Source organism: Vipera berus (genome assembly GCF_964194415.1).
Source record: "Vipera berus genome assembly, chromosome: 2".
Classification (NCBI taxonomy): Eukaryota; Metazoa; Chordata; class Lepidosauria; order Squamata; family Viperidae; genus Vipera; species Vipera berus.
In genome coordinates, this window is record NC_138203.1 from 248,018,783 (window position 1) to 248,040,084 (window position 21,302).

The following is a 21,302-nucleotide window of genomic DNA, read 5'->3' on the forward strand; positions in this document are numbered from 1 at the left end:
GAAAAGTATAGATACCAATGTCTACAGTCATGTATTTGGATTGGCAGCTACGTAAATTCAACTCCTAAAATAAATGAAAACAGAAATGCATTTGTATTTCTGGACTAATACAAAAATGACTAATACAAAAATCTTTATAAATATTCATCTGATATTGTTCATATCTCTACTTGTAAGCTAGAGATTGCACCCTTTCATTGCTACAGGAGGCCTAAACCAGTTGATTAGGTCTGGAGAAATGCATGCTCTCGAGAGGTAGTGCAAATTCAGCTAATGTTATAACTTCTGTCAGAATATCCTGCTTCTTAAAGCAAGATTTTGCCTCTTTATTTCCCTGGAGAATCTTTTTTTTCTGTCATAGAGATAGAGAAGAAAATGACTGAATCAAAAACAAACATTTCAGTCAGCAAAAAAAAAAAAAGCTCAGCAACAATGGATATTACTGAAATAATAAATTGCTCAGAAAATAAATGTGGAAACAATTTACTTATGTAGTAAAAGAATATAGATCTATAGATAGACTTTATATTGTCAATTATTCACCAAACACAAAGTAGTTAGTCAAATTCTCTTGCTCTCTACTATTCTTTGGATTGCTAAGTTATGGCACTATTGTACCTCTTCAACTTGTACACTAAATTTATAATTATTAAGATAATTATTGACATTAGCTTGTCTGTGATGAAGTTTACTATGAAAATATTTATTCATTTCTCCTCAGAGGCATCTCTTATACTTTGTGGGGGAGTTTGCTGCTGATTTGTAGGAAGTTGGAGTGAAGAGGTAAATTAGCATTGAATGACTGGTATGTAGAAACATCCTCTCTAAATTTCATAGTGTTTGCAGAGTGTGCTTTAGTTTGGCAGGATTGCTGTCCATAGGCAAACAGCAATAAAGAAACTACTCTGAGCAATTTATTATGATGTTCTTGATGCCCCATGCAAAATTTGCTTTGTAAATTTGTTCAATAGGCTAGGTCAAGGGTAGGCAACCTTGGCTCTTTTATGACTCGTGGACTTCAACTCCCAGAATTCCTGAGCCAGCCATGCTGAGGGGAAAGGGAGAGGTTTCCAAGCTGAGTAATGCTGGCTCAAGAATTCTGGGAGTTGAAGTCCATGAGTCATAAAAGAGCCAAGGTTGCCTACCTCTGGTCTAGGTGATGCCACATCCTCTAGAGAACTTTTTCCACCAAAATGATTTGTGAGAAGTGTGATAAACCTAACTGCTAGGCTAAGTGTCAACTGATCTTTTCTTGGGGCAGAAATAAACTACGGGCATTTGTTCTGTACATGTTAAAGGAGAGAAAATGTTTACTTGTTTTGTTAAAAAAAGGTATTCCCAGGAGCAATTTCAAAAGACCTGTATGTTGGAATGGACTTAATGCAATGACATGTGGAAAAATAAGTTAGAAGTATTGCTATATTTAAACAGATGTAGGAATACACTTATACACATGCCTGTCACATGTAAGGGTTAAGAAGCTTGACTAGGAGTGGAGAGTGAAGAGACCCAGGTTGTAGTTTTCTCTCAGACATGGAAACTAGCTTGGTGAATTTAGCTAGCCATTCTCTTTTAGTCATAGACTGAGAAGTGGAAATTTTCTTATTTCCAACCTGTTTTAAATTGAAGTGGTAGTCTGTCAGCTTCCACTGTCTTTAGTTTTTGATCAAAGAAAATACAATAGGGTTATACCCATACATGCACACAGACATGCACACACAAAATCTAAGTTTGTTAAATGTAAGGAGGAGAACTGTATTTGCTAAGTAGTCTTAAACTCTGCTGGTTTACCATGAAAAATAATGAGCAAATAGGTAGAAACATCTCAGAAGAAAGCAGAGCTGGCCAGAATCCTAAATAGAACATCTCCACACAGTAATAATGTATTTCAGGTCGCTTCCTCACTAATCTAAATAGGAAATATTCCTTATCAGAGCAAGCATGCCACTCAGAATTAGCCGTTCCAGTTCTAATCATCTGGGTGAATCAAGGAATGAGGATTATTTAATGTGAAAGCATCACTGCTCAATTTTAGAAATTTTATTCCACCTTCTCCTCCCTACAGCTTTGCCTATGAATTGCAGGCAAGAAGAATTCAGCTCCCTTTCCAGCCAACTTACAGAATAAAGTAATACCTTGCTGACAGGTGCCTTACATTTTAGATGCCAGAACAGATTTTAGTATGGATTTTGAAGCTTAGCCATGGCTGAAATTATATGACAGGACTCTCACAAATAAGGTTCTGACTACATAATGAACCTTCCTTAAGCCTCTGTTATATTTCATTAGGAAGCTGAGACTATTGGAAGATTTCTCTTTGGTATTTCAGTATAACTGTTGCTTTGATCTCCTGAACTGAAGGTGGGATATAAAGCAGACAAACAAGCAAACCACTCTGCATACTTGAAAAAAGCACTGGGAACATAGCAGAAATGTGTGATAGTAACCCTTATTTATCAATGACTATTGGGAAATGAATGAAACCAGAAATGTAAACCAGCTTGGAATCAAGTCATTTATATACACAACTAGTTAAATAAGACCTATTTATTCCTAAGTAAATGTTTATAAAATTGTGGACTTAGGATCCTTCCACATCACAACTGTTTCTGGTTTCCAATTCCTCCAAAGCAATTCAAAGGGGACTTGCGATCATTTTTAGTCCTACCAATTTCAAACTGTTCAGATCATACAGAAATCCCAATGATCTAATCATTGTTTATCACCAGGTAATCAATAGGAAAGCATAATCATTGTTCAGTTAATTTCTTGACCTCAGATCATGAAGTACCAAACATCTCTTAATCCATACTCCAAGGAAAAGGGAAAATAAATTTATTTGTTAATGACAGGTGCACGGAGACAACATTAAAACATTCTTATCAACCTACAAAATTGAATTGAATGTTATAAAATCTATAGATTGGCAGCGTTGGGCAGCAGAAAAAAAACTAGCTTTGCTTCAGTTTCAGAGAAATCTGAATTTTGTTCTTATCTCACAACCAATGGACAACCTGTGATTGCACAAGTCACAAGCCAATTCTGAATTATAATAAAGTTATCACATGGAGATACCCTTTCTAAGCCCAATATCAGAAGCTGCTTCTTGCCAAGATCCTTGATCATTCTGGCAGAAATCAGCTGTCTTTGGACAGTATAGGGGCCCTTTTATGACTTGTGGACTTCAACTCCCAGAATTCCTCAGCCAGGCATGCTGGCTGAGGAATTCTGGGAGTTGAAGTCCACAAGTCATAAAAGGGCCAAGTTTGAAGACCCCTGCTATAGGGATTTCTACAGGCTGTTCAGAAGCTCATGCATTATCTTGTTTTTACAGTATTCTCTTGCTAGGCTTTTCCTAACTGCAACTGGCATACATCCAGATTCTTCAGCCTATGAAGTTACAAGTAGAACTGGAAACAGGTGGCATACAAAAATACAGATCATCAGTCATTAAGGACATATTCCTAAAAAATAAAATTCAATTTTTAAGGGTTGAGTGCATTTGCTTAAAGTTCTCTTGCCTTTCATTGTTAATTTATTATTACTGTTATAATATATATAAAGGTCAAGGAAAGTCTATTCAAAAATCAGCTAATTTTTAATTAGCTGACCTTGTCACCAAGGGCATAATTTTAACCAAATTGTGTTTTTTTCTTAATAAACAAAGCAAATATGGATGCTTCATCACACTTACAACTTAAACAAGAGATATGCTTGGTGTAATTTTTCAGTGCAGATCTGGATGTTACAACTTAAATCACAGTCACAAATATTTGCTGAAATGTATTTCTCTCACACACACTACAAAGGAATGAAAGAAGGACATAAAAGCTGAGTAGAGATTTCTGAAAATCCGTTTCACTTCAGGCAGCAATTTATAACTCTGCAATATATAACTCACCCCACTAGTATTAATAGAAATCAAGGCTTTTCTAACAAAAGACTCTGCAGGTTTAACAATGGGCTACTAAGCTTTTAACACATTTGATTTACATGACCAGGGAAAGAATCTTAATATGAATAGTTGGTCCAGGGTTCATGCTCTGGTCAGGCAAAGCATGGGTCACTTTAAAAGGTTTGGGCAATTAGAATTCATTTAGCTGGTTGGGAGAATTTGCATATAAAACATAATTAGGGAAAGCCAAGAAGCTGAGAGGGACTGGGAGATCAAAATATTTTTCAAACTGAATGAACTTGTGTAGAAAATAAATCCAGAGAAAGAAAGATTTGGGGGAATATTAAAAAGGCAGAATATATTTCCCCAAAGGAATAATGGAGAAGAGCTTAAAAAAGACAGAAACAGAAATCAGCTGCCCCTAGGCAGAGGTCAGCTTTTAGAAAATGCAAATTCTGTAATCCTTTCAGAAAGGTTGGAGCCTTCCGGATAGAAGCTGAAGAGATTAGGAGGACAAAGGTCCCTAAAATCTACATACCCCATCCAAACCTAAAAGACATGATCTTTGGGACATAATACCCAAAGGGGACACTCAGACTCAGGTCAAAGTACATGACACAGGAAATACAAAGCCTCAAACAGGAATAGGAAACAACCTCAAGAGCCCCAGAAGGTATAAAAAATTACCATTCCCTGCAACATGTGGTCAGCTTTCCCAGAGCCATGCTTCTGTCTGGCTCTGCTCTTCAATAAACTACAACCTTCTTTCTAAAGCAGTCTCCATTTTTTTTATTCCCAGCTTGGACTGGACACCGATGACTTTTCTTTCAATACTATCTTTAAAATGATGGCTATCTTTAAAAACATGGCTGCATGTGCACCAATATATTGCACATAGAATAGAATAGAATAGAATAGAATAGAATAGAATAGAATAGAATAGAATAGAATAGAATAGAATAGAATAGAATAGAATAGAATAGAATAGAATATTCCTTTTTAATGTTTGAAATATGAGACTATTTTCCTAGTTTTGGCAAGATTATTTTATAACAAATTCTCCAGTGTTCTAGTTGCTATTGTGAATGTAAGAACATAAAACAATTCCTGATGTCATATAGAAAGATCTTTCTAGAGCAGGCATGTTGTGTGATGTATCACAACTTTTTTCCCATTGTCAGCAATGGGGTAGGCACAGTTTCAGTATGATGCATCCGGCCCGTGGGCCAGCAGTTTGACATGCCTGTTCTATTGGAACATTTTTTTCACCAAAAGTGCCTCCTCTATAGTTTTTCTCCACCGAATTATACTCAATCCAGCTGTAACAGATTAACAAATTGAAATCATTGTGGATGTATGTAATTTACTTTATAAGGGCAGCTCACCTAATGGCCATATCATATATTATGATTTTCCTAAATAAATTAGCAACAAAACTGCTAAGTGTGCAATCATTTTTGCATGGTTTAACTCAGTAATCCTTACAGAGCTCTAAAAGTTAATTAAATTAATGAAGATAGCAGACCTGAAATAGAGACTTTTTAAATCTCTTCTAAAGAATCCATTAATGATACTACCCTAAGGGTCTACACAGTCACATTGTACATTCTGACAAGCAATGGCCCGCTGTGTTCCTAAGGTTTTCAGAATCCACAATTTTTCACAGTGCTAAATTCTGACATTGTTCATACACATGGAATTGAATCAATGATCAATACAATATCTTTGAGACTAAGTTTATGCTTCATTAAGAGCCTTTCCCTATTTTAGCCAAATGTGAACTATAGGATATTTCCTTACTTCATTACTCTTGCTCTATGTAATTGAATTATTCCCAAATGCAACAAAATTGCAAATTACTGGCTTTGAAAATCCAAACCAGCACAAGGTTAAAAAAAAAATCAGTTGCAGGTAAATCTAACATCTTAAAAAGCTGATTAAAACAGTATAATGTCCCACATTTGGCACCTAAACAAATATAAAGACAGTCTGGATAGAAAATTAGTAGTAATTCAATTTATTATGACTGCATTTTTATTGCCAGAGAAAAATTATTCTGCAATTTTCTACTTCAGGTATTGACAATATACTGCCTTGGCTACAGTTTACACTGAGACTGAAATCAGGGTGTTGGGTATATGTTTTTTCATTCCAGGCAACAAATAAACAAAAATCACATAACTTTTATTTCTCATTTGTTCAAACTATACCCCTCTTTCTATTCAAATTAAAGCTGTATTCAAGGTGACTTACAATAGTTACACTATAGTCAGTGGTGGGATTCAAATATGTTAACAACTGGTTCTCTGTGTGGATGCAGCTTCCGGAAGTCTGTTCTGGGTCTGGGCAACAAAAAATTAGCTGCCAGTTCTACTGAACAGGTGCAAACTGGCTGAATCCCACCACTGAGTGTAGTAAAACTAAAAATTAAACTCAGTATTAGCATCACTTCACAATGAACAATTAACAGCCTGGTAAAATAAGGTTTATTTATTTATCAAATTTAGAAACCACTCACCTTCCTCACAATATATGAGAAGACTTATTCTGTGATGAGAGACTGGGATGCATAAACAGAACTCTCGAGGGAATAAATTCTAAAGCCTGAACACAATTCAAGAGGAAGCCTTTTCTTTTGTGTCAGAGAGAGAGAAGTCTCAAGTATCCTGCAAAATTACATAGACAGGGAAGGTAGTTCGACAGGCGCTAAACCATTTAGGGCCCTATGTCTAGAAAATAAATAGCAAATTCCTTATTTTGGACCAAAGCATGGCTGTCTGCCTGATTTTGCACCTGATTTTGAACTTCTCGATATTTATTTAACATTAACCCCACATTGTACAAAATAGTAATCCAGATGACTAAATTGTTAGTGTGACATACGATTATTAGTGGCCTGGTACAGCTGCTGTTCTACTGGCATGACTAAGCAAATGGCATGAGAAAGGGGGGAAAAGAAACTGAATTCTGGCCTTAAAGGGCAGCTCTGGTGCCCCAAGGCTGATGAATTGAACTGGCTATGAACTAGGACTTGTAGGGAGATACAGAATAGTTTCAATGTCCCAGCCTTGTACATAGGTGTACTAGAACCCTGGGAGGGATACCTACCTCCCCAGTTCTAGGAAATAGGTGTTGGTTTGAGTAAAAGTTGAAGAAAGAAAGAGAGAGAGAGAGAGAGAGAGAGAGAGAAGAGGAAAGAAGGAAAAGAGAAGGGAGAAAACCTGCGTGAAATGGAGTGGCTGAAGAGAAAAGTTGGAGAGTGAAATTATTTGAGGGTACAGAACAATTTCTCAGGCAAGGAGAAGAAAAGACCAAAGGTGGATTCCATTGAACAAGGATACCATCGACCATGGTATCCTACTGGGGCGTCTCAGGGGGTTGGGAGTGGGAGGCACCATTTTACGGTGGTTCTCCTATCTCCTGGGCCAATCGCAGTCGGTGTTGACAGGAGGGCAGAGATCCGCCCCGAGGCCTCTCGTTTGTGGAGTCCCTCAGGGGTTGGTTCTCTCTCCCCTCCTGTTCAACATCTATATGAAGCCGCTGGGCGAGATCATTCGTGGTTTTGGGGTGGGGTACCATCAGTACGCTGATGATACCCAACTTTTTTTCTCCACCCCGAACCAACTCAGTGATGCCCTCACCATGATGTCCCACTGCCTGGAGGCGGTTCGGGTTTGGATAGGGAGAAACAGGCTTCGTCTCAATCCTGCCAAGACTGAGTGGCTGTGCATACCGGCATCTCGGGTTAACCAGACTATTCCATCATTAACGATGGGGGGTGAGGTGTTACCCCCCGTTGATAGGGCTCGCAACTTGGGTGTCTTCCTGGATTCGTGGCTCAGTTTTGAAGACCATATAGGAGCCGTGACCAGGGGGGCTTTTGCCCAGGTTTGCCTGGTGTGCCAGTTGCAACCCTACCTGGACTGAGATGCCCTACGCACAGTCACTCATGCACTCGTGACCTCCCGTTTAGTCTACTGCAACGCTCTCTACATGGGGCTGCCCTTGAAGGCTCCAGCTGGTGCAAAATGCAGCCGTGTGAGTTGTGATGGGGGTTTCCCATTACCCCCATGTAACACCTCTGCTCCGCGAGCTGCATTGGCTTCCGGTTGCCCTCCGGGTGAGATTCAAGGTGCTGGTGATGACCTATAAAGCCCTAAATGGCTTGGGTCCAGGATATCAGTTCCCTTCGTCCTGTGCGCTCCCACAGGGAGGGCCTTCTCAGGGTGCCGCCAGTAAAAGAATGCCGGCGGATAACACCCAGGGTGAGGGCCTTCTCAGTGGGTGCGCCTGCCCTTTGGAACCAGCTGCCCGTGGAGCTTAGGACTGCCCCCAACCTTCGATCATTTCGCCAAGACCTGAAGACCTGGCTCTTCGAGCTTTCTGGCCCAGGCTGAGTTTTAATTGGGGTTTTAACTGGGGTTTTATATGTTTTATATTTTTTCAGGGATTTAGTTTATCTTTTTAATTGTTCTTAATTTTTGTATTGACGTTTTTATGCCCTGTAAACTGCCATGAGTCCTACGGGAAAGGGCGGTATATAAATTCAATAAAATTCAAATTCAAATTCAAAATGAAGATCTAGAGAAAACACTACTTCACCCAAGTTCCAAGACAGGAAGGGACCTGGCTGATGATAAGACAGCATCCTCACACAAGACCCAAGTGGGGAAGGAGGGGTTTGTCAGTTGTAGGAAATCTTTATACAGGAAATATTTAAATATCCCAATTTCTTCCTTATTATTACTTAGATTAGTTAATTAGCATATCAAAAAGCAACAGTACTGAGCATGCTAATGGAATCCTGTAGATATCACAGGGGTTGGACTGTAGTTTCCAGTGTCATTTGAGTTGGCCTCAATGGAAGGAGCAGACCACATGCTTCAAAAATCCCTCCAAGATCCAAAAGCATATTGTGTCTTATTATATACTGCTCAAAAAAATAAAGGGAACACTTAAACAACACAATGTACTGTATTTAATAGTAGGATGTCTTATCTTGTGTTCCCTTTATTTTTTTGAGCAGTATATTAAAAAGCAGCATGTGACCTAGAATTACACTTCTTTGTGTCAGTTTTACAGCATAGGTCAGCAATGACCCAACCAGTCTCAGTACCAAATTTCAGAAGAAAACCTGCTTGAAATGGGACTTACAATCAGATGTATCTATAGATATGATATGTACACTTTTTCAATTATCTTTTTCAGTACCGTATTTTCCGGCGTATAAGACGAAAAACCTTGAAAATCTTCTTAAAAGTCGGGGGTCATCTTATACGCTGGGTCGTCTTATACGCCGGAAAATATGGTAAATGAATATTGGTGTATAATTATTACAAAATTCCTGGGTTATTCAGTATATGTGGTGAAGTACCATCCAGAAATGGTTCTTAAATATGGGCTATTGCCAGCTGAATCTGATGGGAGGAACTGGGGCAAAAGGGAGATAGTCGCACTCATCTCTCTATATGTCTTTTCAAATTTTGAAAATCTATAAGGTTAAAGGAATTAATATGAAAATTTCCAACATTGGCATTATATTCCAAAATATATGAAATGCAAGAAAGGTAGATATGATCAAATTTAGGCACAACAAACAATGTAAATAATTTTATCAAGCCACCAACTGTTGCAGTTTCCTTTTTCCAATATTTTGTTGAAGAAAGTACTACAGATTCAGAATATTTATGTGGATGTGGTGGAAGTAGCAAAATAAGCTCTCAAGTTGGGTCTAGAGTTATTCATGCTTGGAAGAAACCCATTGAAACCAGTGACATAAATTAGCCATGACAAATTAAATTCTTTTAATTTGGGGCTGTCTTTTCTAAGCATGGCTAAATTCAGATCCTGTCCAATCTCTGACAAATTTTTTACAATAGATAATGACACACAGCATTGGAACCACTGAAAAGGTCAAAAATAATAGAATAATCCCTTTCGTACAATATGATTGCATATAAGGGAAGAATAGTTATTCCTGCAGAAATGAAAAATAAATGCCTTTTCTCTGGGGTGATAATTTAAATTCCATAGAGTTTTTAACTACTGTATTAATGTCTTTCCAGCTAGGTGGGTAATTATTTCACAGGACAATAATGCTCCCCAGCAACTTCTTCAGGGACTGAAGTTGGGAAAATAAAGTTCAGAGACATAAAGAACAGCAATTAGAGGCTCAAATTACTTTACAGTTATTGTTTCCATTAGCAGTGGTTGGAAAATGGAATATGCAATGAGTAGCATGTGAAATGCAACTTGCAGCATAACTAATCTCCAGAGATTTTACAGGACTTTTCATTCTTGTTAGGGAACAACAAATAAGCACTGGCAATAGTACAGTTTGCATATCATTTCATACTATGACTATTCTCCCTATGCTTTCAAAAGCAAGAAACAGAGAGAAATGATGATTAAGACCATTTTTAATTGTTGCTACCCTTGTAAAACAGTCAGGACAAATTAGTAACTATTGTGGCAAAGTATGCCAAAAACCAACCCAAACTCAAACAAAAAACTAGCATTAAACTCAGCTGAATAATTTGGTGGTGTCACAACCTTTCTTTCATTTAGTTTTTGGCAACGCCATCCACATGACCTTTATATCCAATGGCCTTTTAACATAAAATGAAGCTTTCTGAGAAATGTGTAATTCACTGCTTCCAATCAAATCATCTTAAATATTCAAACTAAAGGAAACGTCACTCAGTATTTCTGTATGAAAACTATCCCATGATACTTGCCATTCATCCCACTGTTTGAAGCACACCTGAGATAGCAAAGTATTTTTGCTACTGATTCCTTTGGAAACAAATCCAGAGACTTTATCTTTTTAGGAATCCATGATGGAATAAACACTATAAACAAAGTTAGGCTAGCATTTGTCTTTCTCCTCAAAAAAAATGAAAGCTGCATGATAATCAATAGCTTTCATTAGCCTTCAGGAAGCTCAACATGTTCCCTTTGCAGTGAGTTTTCTCCTCCAGAATTTATAATAAAATGAAAAAAGAAAACACTGGCAAAGATTATTTTCAGTGGGCTCAGAGTTTATAGATGTTTATTAGGCTGCTCACAGTTCATTCTGCAATTTTCTAGATTTTTTGAAAAGTGCCATTTTGAAAAATGCAAAGGTACAATCCCTACCTGCCTCTGTCCAGTGTGATTTTTTTAAAATAACAATATTATATATTCTTGCCTTCAAAACACCCATATCAATGTTTAATTCCTGGGTTCCAAGCTCACCCCGTGCCAAATGCTTGGGAGAACAGTTAGTTCTTTAGAGTGTTTTGGAAGACAAGGAGAATGGGAGCCTGCCAGATTTCAAGAGGAAGAGTGTCCAGAGGGCAGAAGTTGCTATGGAGAAGGCACAGTTCCTATTTCCTACTAGATTTGGGACAAGGGACTTGAAGTGTGTCCACTCTTGAAATGTGCTCTTGTAGAAATCCTCAGGGAGAGGCTGTCCCACAAATACCCTGACCTTGTCCTGTGTAGGACTTTAAAAGTGATAATCAGGACGTTAAGTTGCACCCATAAAAAGACTGGGAGCCAGTGCAGCACACATAATAGTGGTACATAATGGACAAACTGGGTGGTGTGCTACAATCCATGTTCTACTACATTCTTATATATGATTACTATCTCCTCAGACGGCCATTTTGGTGACAGGTTCACAGTTGTCTTGATGTGGGTGGGGCAAAAAAATGCCCACCCAGCACTGTCGTGGGCTGGAAAAAGTGGAAGAGAGAATTGCAGTAACAATATAGTCTCAGACTCCTATGCATTTGCTAACTCCAGCTTAGAGCGTAATACATCAACATTTTGAAGGATAGTTTAAAGTTATTAATCCAGATTTCTACAAGAATTATACCTTAGTCAAATTTCTTATATTCCTTCTAGGAAGAAGACTTGGCACAATTTATCTTATTAACATGTTTTTTTCTTTTTTCAAATAATAATTTCTAAGGACTTTGTTTAATCACTTTTGCTAACAATGAGAGAAAAGAGCTAAATTAGCAATCCATGCTGTTTTGCTTATGATATATATGATTAATAAAGTATTCTTTACACATTGTATATATTAACTTGATCTGGGTTATTAATAGTTGGAGTCATACCACTGAATTTGTCTTAGATGACATGCAACATTTTGAAAAGGATGATTTTTCTTCACTCTTCAATCAAATAAGCATTTCCAAGGCATAATGGAAGTTGTGTTTCGTGTTTTCCCAAAAGTAAGACCCGGTCTTACTTTCTTTTGGGCTCTGAAGTAAGCATTAGGTTTTACTTTTGAGAAGGGCTTACTTTTTGCTGGTGCCAGTACCAGTAGGCCACAAGTATGTGGGGTTGGGGCAGGGCCTGTGCATGGTGTGGAAAAGCAACATTGTGGTGACAGTGTGGTGGTGGACCAGTACGGTACTGGTATGGCTGTGGTGGGCAGCAGTGGAAAGGGCGCCAAGCCTGGTGTATGGCGAGTCAGTCCAGATCTGGAGTGCCACCTCACCCTGGCCTGTCAGGGTCCTTCGCCAGTGGTTACCGGTGAAACTGCATTGTCCACCCCTTTGCCTTTGGACTTGAGATCTCATGAGAAGTTAGTCTGATTAAACTTTTTTTTTGGTCCTACAAACACACAGTCTGAGAAGTGAATGGAGAAATGGAATGCAGCTGAAAGGCAGGTTAGTAAAAAAAAAATGCTTGGGGGAGGTGAGGGCATGTGGGCAGCAACCTTACCCTGCATGATTTTGGCAGGTGTCTGGCAGGTGGAGGGCAGGCAATCTGGTGGGAGCAGCCAGTAGAGGCCAAAAGTGCCCAGCTGGCATGAGAGCTGCAGCGCCCACCAGGGCCCAAAGAGTGCCAGGTTCAGCCCTTAGCCTGGTGCCTGCAGCACCGAGTAGGCATACAGGCTGGCACTCAGCAGCCCAAAGTTGGAGGCCTGGACAATGTGGTTCCACCAGTGGCCACTAGCGAAGGGCCCTGGCAGGCCCCGTGATGGGGTGGCACTCTGGATATGGGCTGACTTGCCCCACACCAGGCAGGAGCAGCCCAGCAGTGCAGCTCAGAGCAGTGCAGCCAGGAAGGCAAAGAGCCCCATGAGGCAGAAGCAGCATGGGCAGCCACTTGGCTGCCACACAACACCCAATGTGGCCAAGAAATTTCCCAGCAGCAGTAGGGCCAGCAGGCAGGTGGAGGCCGGAGCTCACCCTGGGTTTGATTTGTGGTGGGACAGAGAGGGCAGGACCGGCTGTAGCCATTTCCACCAGTGGCCACTGATAAAGGGCCCTGGCAGGCTGGCGACAGGGGGAACACTCCGGCTGTGGCATGGAAGATCTAGGCCAACTTGCCCCATCCCACATTAGGGCTTACTTTTGGGGTAGGGCTTATGTTAGCCCCCCAAAAAAAACAGCTGGGGCTTACTTTTGGAGTAAGGTTTGCTTTTGGGGAAACACAGTATGAATGACACAATATAAAGGGAAACAAAGACTGGAAGAGTAAAAATAAGATTTCAGAAATTGAGTACAAATACTGAAAACTGTTCTTTATGGAAGGTTAAAAGGTGAGTCATGCTTTTTAATAGCTGTTCCAACTGACCAGTGGCTTTTCCTTGATATAATGTTCTAGGCTTTAAATAAAGAGTGCAATTTTCATCTGTTTGAGTGTCAGTTGAGTGAGACCTTTCAGTAATACAACTGCTTAACTCTTCCCATTTATATGTTCCAATAAACACGGTGCTCTGGAGCTCATCCTAGTTGTGGTAGAGTCTTACTGACATTTTAATTAGCAGTTTCCATTCATGACCACAATGTGTGAAGGAGGTCAAGTAAGGACATACTGACTGGTGTACCTACATATGTTAAATCAATTGTCAGAATATTGAACCTACTTTGATATTGCAATTCCTGCCTTTATGTCCATTATGTCTGCTATATCATGCCTTATCAAGGAAACATTGCAGTCGGCCCAGGTTCGAATCTCAGAAGGGTATGGCTGACTGATGAGAACAAATAAGTTTGAAATGATCATATCAGTCTCCCTTTATTCTTTGTTAGCAAGCCAAAAAATTTACACAAATATGAGCTGCCACTGCTTTGGCTACTGCCTGTAGATGGCCTTGGGCTAGGCTGAAACAGGAAATAAGATTTGTCCCGTGTCTGGGACTAAACAAGTGTATTCTGAATGCTTAACAAACATTTCACACACACACACACACACACATAATCTTTGGTCATTCAGGTTTTTCCCCACATAGAATTGGAGGTATTAGGACAACGTTTCGATGAAATCTCATCTGTCATCCTCAGGCTGGTGACTTCAGCTTCGTTCTTCTGGGAGAAGAAGCCAACACCTCAGCCACACAGGATGTTACAAAACAGCCGACTAATCCACATACAATAACCCCATCAACCAATCAACATGTAACAACACAGCCAACCAACCCGCTTACAGCAACAAAGTCAGCACCCCACACCCCCCCACCAATATTTATAGAGAGACAGCAGCTGCGATCACGCTTTGTTCGCACAAGCACGAAGCTGAAGACACCAGCCTGAAGATGATGAGTGGGACATCATCAAAACGTCGCCAAGAACAAGTCAGTGAGATGGACTGGACTGAGAATGATTCTACCAAAGTCATACAGCTGGCTTTCATGCCTAAGGCAGTACTAGAACTCATCGTTTCTAGGTTGGTGCCTTTACCACTAGAGCAAACTGCCCCTATTATTATTAATACACAGTGATAAACCAATTGATTCATATTCGTTTCTGCTATAACCATTCTTTCCAGCTCAATCTCTAATAAACTTAACTATCCTAAGTTAAGAGGAGAAAAATAACAATTATTTACCACTAATGTTTTTATTATTCTTGAAGCAGCAAGGGAAGCTGATAGTGAATAGCTTTCAGTCACTACACAGCAATAAATGTTTTTAAATGCTAGAATATATATAGCTGCATATTCTAATTGAGACCTGGCTTTGCAATGAGAATACCCAAATAATGAAAGCTCTGCACTCTTTATTTAGATTTGCTGTGACCAATATGTGAGAAAGATTGTTATACTAGTCCTATATTGGTGATAAACTCAGTAGCTATGGAGCGTTTAGTGGCAATTCTAAAGGATATCAGACGTTTCAATTTTTTTTGTAGAGAAAAAGATCAGTGGTATATTAGCATTACAACAAAGTTTGATTTGCAGTGTTGAAATAGAAAAGTGTTTCCTGCTGAAATTAGGTACTGTGTCTCCCAGCTATCAGAACTGGATGGCTAGCAAACACAAAAGATAGACTGATTGCACTTAATATGGAAATATTGGTCCGGGGCAGTAAAAACTACCTACTTGCTAAAGTCAAGGGCACTCACTAATTATTTCACAAATGGAAAACAGATGATGCAGAAAGATTCTTTATGACGCATTAGCGTTATTCTGACATGGTAGGGAGAGAAAAGGGCTTTTTGGTGATTGCTATGGGAATCTATTGTCTTGAAAAATATTCATATGGGGAACACTGGGCTGAAGTGTTTTAGCAACTGGAAGGAATTCCATTCCCACACTTCAGAGCTACATGTATCAATTTGCAATAAAAATAATAACATTTCCTCCATGCCTTTCCAAAACTAAGATGATACCTCCTGCTATGTGGGGAAAAAAAAAGCCTTATAGTTTTGTTTTTATCTCTTGGTTACAATATAGCACTTCCATATGATGGAAAATCTGCAGTGATTGACAAAGATTACAAGCAAATCTGAACGTGTTGTGCTGTCAAGTCAGTGTGCTTTGGTGTGAAATGGAGATTTGCTGTTTCTCCTTTAGTTCCATGTTTTGCATTCACACTTGTTTTTATTAGAACCACTTCACTGCACCTTCAATTTTCTAAAGGGTCAAAGGGTTAAATCAGTCAGCAGATGAGGTTAAGACAATCTTATTAATTTTGATGTACCTACTGAGGTGGAGTCTATGTTTCATCAAATGCTTACAAAATGCATGTAGAGGGTGGGGAACTAGAAAGGGAATCATGGGAAAGCAGATATCATGCAAGAGATGAATGCAAAAACATCAAGATACTGCTTAGTAAAATTAAGAAGGCTTGAATGTATACATACATTTCATTAAGCCCAACAGTACAGAGAAGGCAAGCACACATAGTTCAAAGAAAATCTGGGATGCAAAACAGTATTTTGGGAATATGAAAATGGGAATACAGTTAACCCCCAACTGAGCAATATCAGAGACACTGTTTATGATTGCCATCCATTAGTGCAAAACCAAAATGACTGTCTTATGATAAAGTAGAATTGATATAAGAATGATTCGCACCACATGTCATTTTCATACTAAAGTATCCATCTTCCACCCTGATATAGTACAGATTCATTCATTCATCCTCATAGGAATGACACTTCCTACAGTATCTTCCCCTTTTAGGAATTGTCTTAAATTGGTAAAATGCATGAGTTTATGTGCTTGTGTGAAACTACTGATTATTGAAGATAGCAATAGCATTACCACTTCATAGTGCTTTAGGGAGTCTAAGCAGTTAACAAAATCAGCATATTGCCCCCAACAATCTGGGTCCTCATTTTTTCAACCTCAGAAGCATGGAAAGCTGAGACAAACTTGAGCCTGTCAGGATCAAACTCCTGCCAGTGGGCAGATTTATTTATTTATTTATTTATTTATTTATTTATTTATTTATTTATTTATTTATTTATTTATTTATTATTTATTTACTTATTTAGACTTATATACCACCCTTTTCCCATAGGACTCAGGGCGGTTCAGAAGGTTTTTTTAAAAACAATACACAAGTTACAAAAATTAAAAAAAATTAAAATAATTACACTAACCTTGAACTAAAAACCCCAATTACAATTAAAATAAAATTAAAACCCCAGTTAATACTCTCAGCCCAGGCCAGAAAGCTCGAAGAGCCAGGTCTTCAGGTCCCGGCGGAATGAGCGAAGGTCAGGGGCAGTCCTAAGCTCTACAGGCAGCTGGTTCCAAAGGGCCGGTACACCCACAGAGAAGGCCTTCCTCCTGGGTATTGTCCACCGGCAATCTTTTACCAGTGGTACCCTGAGAAGACCCTCCCTGTGGGAGCACACAGGACGAAGTGAGCTTGATGCCGGCAGCAGGTGTTCCCTCAAATATCCCAGACCCAAGCCATTTAGGCCTTTATAGGTCATCATCAGCACCTTGAATTCTGCACCAGCTGGAGCCTCCGAGTGGTCCTCAAGGGCAGCCCCATGTAGAGAGCGTTGCAGTAGTCCAACCGGGAGGTCACGAGTGCATGAGTGACTGTGCGCAGGGCATCTCGGTCCAGGTAGGGCTGCAACTGGCGCACCAGGTGAACCTGGGCAAAAGCCCCCCTGGTCACGGCTCCTATATGGTCTTCAAAACTGAGCCGCAAATCCAGGAGGACGCCCAAGTTGTGAGCCCTATCAACGGGGGGTAACACCTCACCCCCCATCATTAGAGATGGAATGGGCTGGTTAGTCCGAGATGCTGGCATGCACAGCCACTCAGTCTTGGCAGGATTGAGACGAAGCCTGTTTCTCCCCATCCACACCTGGACCGCCTCCAGGCAGCGGGACATCACAGCGAGGGCATCACTGGGTTGGTTCGGGGTGGAGAAAAAAAGTTGGGTATCATCAGCGTACTGATGATACCCCACCCCGAAACCATGAATGATCTCACCCAGTGGCTTCATATAGATGTTGAACAGGAGGGGAGAGAGAACTGACCCCTGAGGAACTCCACAAACGAGAGGCCTTGGGGCGGACCTCTGCACTCCCGTCAACACCGATTGCGAGCGGCCCAGGAGATAGGAGGAGAACCACTGCAAGACAGTGCCTCCCACTCCCAACCCCCTGAGATGCTACAATAGGATAGCATGGTCGATGGTATCAAAAACCGCTGAGAGATCTAATAGAACTAGGACAGAAGAGCAACCCCTGTCCCAAGCCCGCCAGAGATCATTCACCAGCATGACCAATGCCATCTCTGTGCTGTACCCGGGCCTGAAACCCGATTGGTACGGGTCCAGATAATCAGTTTCCTCCAGGAACAGAGGAAGCTGATGCGCCACCACACTCTCAACCACCTTCGCCAGAAAGCGAAGGTTGGAGACAGGACGATAGTTGTTTAAAATCGCTGGGTCCAGGGCAGGCCTGCAATACTGAATTCCAAACTCCATGCTATCACAGATAGCTTATCCATCATGAGTTTAGTTTATATGGGGAATAAACATCTACCTACAATTAATTAAAGACAGTATATGAAACACCCCATGAAACTTCCTTACTAATCATAGATAGGACTCACCAGTGTATTTTTAGAAAGTCACTTAAAATGTCACTTCTGGCAAAACGCAAACAAACAATCAAATCAAATGATTTAAAAGAAACAAACAACAGTGCTCCCACAGTTTTCAATAAAAGCATGATTTTGTATGTAGAAATATACAGTAAAAGCCAACATCAATAAATGCTCTTTTGGGGAAGAGGAAACTAAGAGAAAGTTAAGACTTGTTAGGATTAAACAATAACGGGACAGTTTTTTTTTAAAAAAGCTGAATGTTCACCAAATAGGATTACTTCAATAATCTTTATTAATACCATGGTTATTATCCTATCTAAAGCCTATTCTATTTAAAAAACAGCACACCAGACTTGTATAAACAACAAAATGAGAGAATGAATGCATCACTAAAGAGAAACGAACAAAAGACGAACAAGGTCAGCTTCAAAAACTGGTATCATCCACATTTGCATTATGAATGCAATTTATAATTATATAGTTCCCATTTTGTTGATGAGATTTCCATATTTTTAAAGTATTATGATGATTCAGGCATTAATAAACAGCTAGAGAGTGCTATTGTGGGAAAAATAGAAATGAACTTATAATTTTACATTTACTTATGAAAAATCACAGTGTATTATGTATCCAAAAAACATGGGATGATTACATTTGAAAAATAAGACTTTGGTTTCCTGGGTCCTTGATAGATGGTATTGTTTAATTGGGGGGGGGGTGCAGTGCATTCACCTTTGTCAGGTCTTCCCAACCAGGTAGTTAAGCAGTCCTTCATATAATGAAGTCCTATGTCATGTAGGGCTTTATAAGTTACAGCCAGCACCATGAATCAGTGCAACTTGTGAAGCAAGGGTATCACTTGAACATACTGAAAGATGCTCACCATTGCCTACTCTGCCACATCTTAGAACAACTGAAGCTTCCAATTAGCCCCATTATAGAATAAAACCATAAGCAAGGCTATCAAAAGTTGCTGAGAGATCAACCTTCTTGCATTCAGTTTCACTCTTTTAATCTTGTACAGACAGCCAAAAACTTAAGACAGCAAGATAAGACTTCTGTAGCAGGGGCCCCCAACCCCCAGGCCATGGACCAGTACTGGGCCGTGGCATGCCAGCAACCGGTCCGCACAAACAAGCAAAGCCCCATCTGCAAGATGCAGGCACCACACAAAACCATGCTCCCTCTGATCTGCGGAAAAACCCTCTCTCCATGGAACCAGTCCCTGGTGCCCAAAAGGTTGGAAACCTCTGTTCTATAGCATTATCAGCAGGGCCAAGGGTAATGATGCACAACCAAGAACCATTGACTAGGTATTATGATTCTATACTTACACCAACAGAGGATCTGTCACAGTAGCTTCATAAACATAAAGCTACTGTCAGAACCCACTTCAGCCCATATCTTAAGAAAGGAGGACTCTTGGAGACAAGATTTTCCAAGCAGGAACTTTTACTAAGAAATAGGAGATAGCAGGCATAATAGACAGGATCTGAGGAATCCCTTCGCAGATTGATATTTTTTTAATTGTCCCCAAGCTACCCCTACCCCACAGTTCATTCAGTCAGTTCTGGATCAGCCAAGCTCCAGGTGATAAGACCATCGTGGGAGAAGAGAGATAACAGTCTGTTTGCAGCAGGATCATTTCCACCCCCCTCACAATTCATTCGGAGAAACAAACAAGATTCCAGAGAATTTCATCCCTCCCTTTTCCAACCAATTTCGTAGCTGCCCATAAGATGAGAAGGAATGCCTAGTGAGAAAGCAATTGATTATATTGTGATAGATAGCAGGCAGGTGGAATAAACACAGGTTACATTTAAGGGAGGAAGTATTAAATACTATATTTTGTTAATTTATTTTCTCCAAGAGCTTATGGTGACCCATATAACATTCTACCTCCCCTACTCTCCCAATGAACTTCAGAGACACACTGGGCTATAAGGCCATAACAACGCCAAAGTCACCCAGTAAGTTTCTTGGACTGAGGGAAGATCTGACCTGTCCTGATTCTAATACAATTCTTAGTGGAACTACTACATGACTAATAAGGTTTAAGGGTTTTCCCCATCCAGTTGTTACTGACTTAAGGGGCAGTGCTCATCTCCAATTCTCAGCTGAGGGATCCTGTGTTGTCTGAAAGATGCTTTCATCATCATGTGGCCAGCATGAAAATATGGAATGCAGTAATTTCCTGCCAAAGCAGTACCTATTTATCTACTCACATTTGCATCCTTTGAAACTGCAAGGTTGGCAGGAACTGGGGCAAGTACTGGGAGCTCACCACAGCATGTGGTATTTCCAGCTGACAAGCCCAGCATCTTAATTGCTGAGCCATTGTGCCACCCTCATGACTAGTACTATATAGATTTTCTAAAACCATGGTTTGCCTTCAGGTCCATGAATGAACTGCCCTTTTCATTTTAATTTCAAGACTAAAATATAGTTACCAATCCTCCATTTTACTTTAATAGTCCCAGGAAAGCAAAATGTGAATTTAACCACTTTCTACTTCAAATACTTCATGAGTGTACCAAATAACAAAAGCTTTGATTTATAGATATTTCTAATTGAAATTAGAGTTGAAATACACATGGCTTGGCTTAAACTTTTAAAAACAAGCGGATCTGGATAGAAAATAATCTAAGCAGATCTAATTTGACAAGAATATTGTGCAAACTGATTATATTCTATCCAGATCTGCTTGTTTTTAAAAGTTTATTTCTGCAGGCAAAGCATAGGAGCCATCTACCTTAACTTGATTAACATGATAATGGCATGGCCTAAATCACTTACATGCCTACTAGCAAAAATAAAATAAAGATACAGTAACTTGTAATAAGATTGTTAAGACATGCATTTAGTCCACTACTTATTTATGGCAGTGGGACTTTGAAAACAAAAGAACATAACCACTAATTATATTGACATAAGCCAGAAGAGTTACAACACATGGTTTTTCCTTTATTACAATTTGTTGTTTGTGGTATTCAATCAGCACTTGTACAACAAGGACAAGTATTAATTGTATCCTGCTATCTATTATATATATATCTACAAGTCTCACTGATGTCAATGATCCTTAAAGTATTGGTTATGTTGT

The 21,302-nt window shown here is 39.7% G+C and overlaps 1 protein-coding gene across 6 annotated transcripts in view; it reads right to left on the reverse strand.

The window, feature by feature from the left end:
- CHL1 (cell adhesion molecule L1 like) overlaps positions 1-21,302 on the reverse strand; it is a 229,783-nt gene that overhangs the window by 169,938 nt on the left and 38,543 nt on the right. Inside the window, exon 2 of one of the 6 annotated variants that reach the window (XM_081319703.1) lies at positions 6,414-6,499. The exons of the other annotated variants lie outside the window; for them this stretch is intronic. The gene's annotated coding sequence lies outside the window, so the exon portion shown is untranslated. The remainder of the gene's footprint in view (positions 1-6,413; positions 6,500-21,302) is intronic. 6 annotated transcript variants of the gene reach the window in all.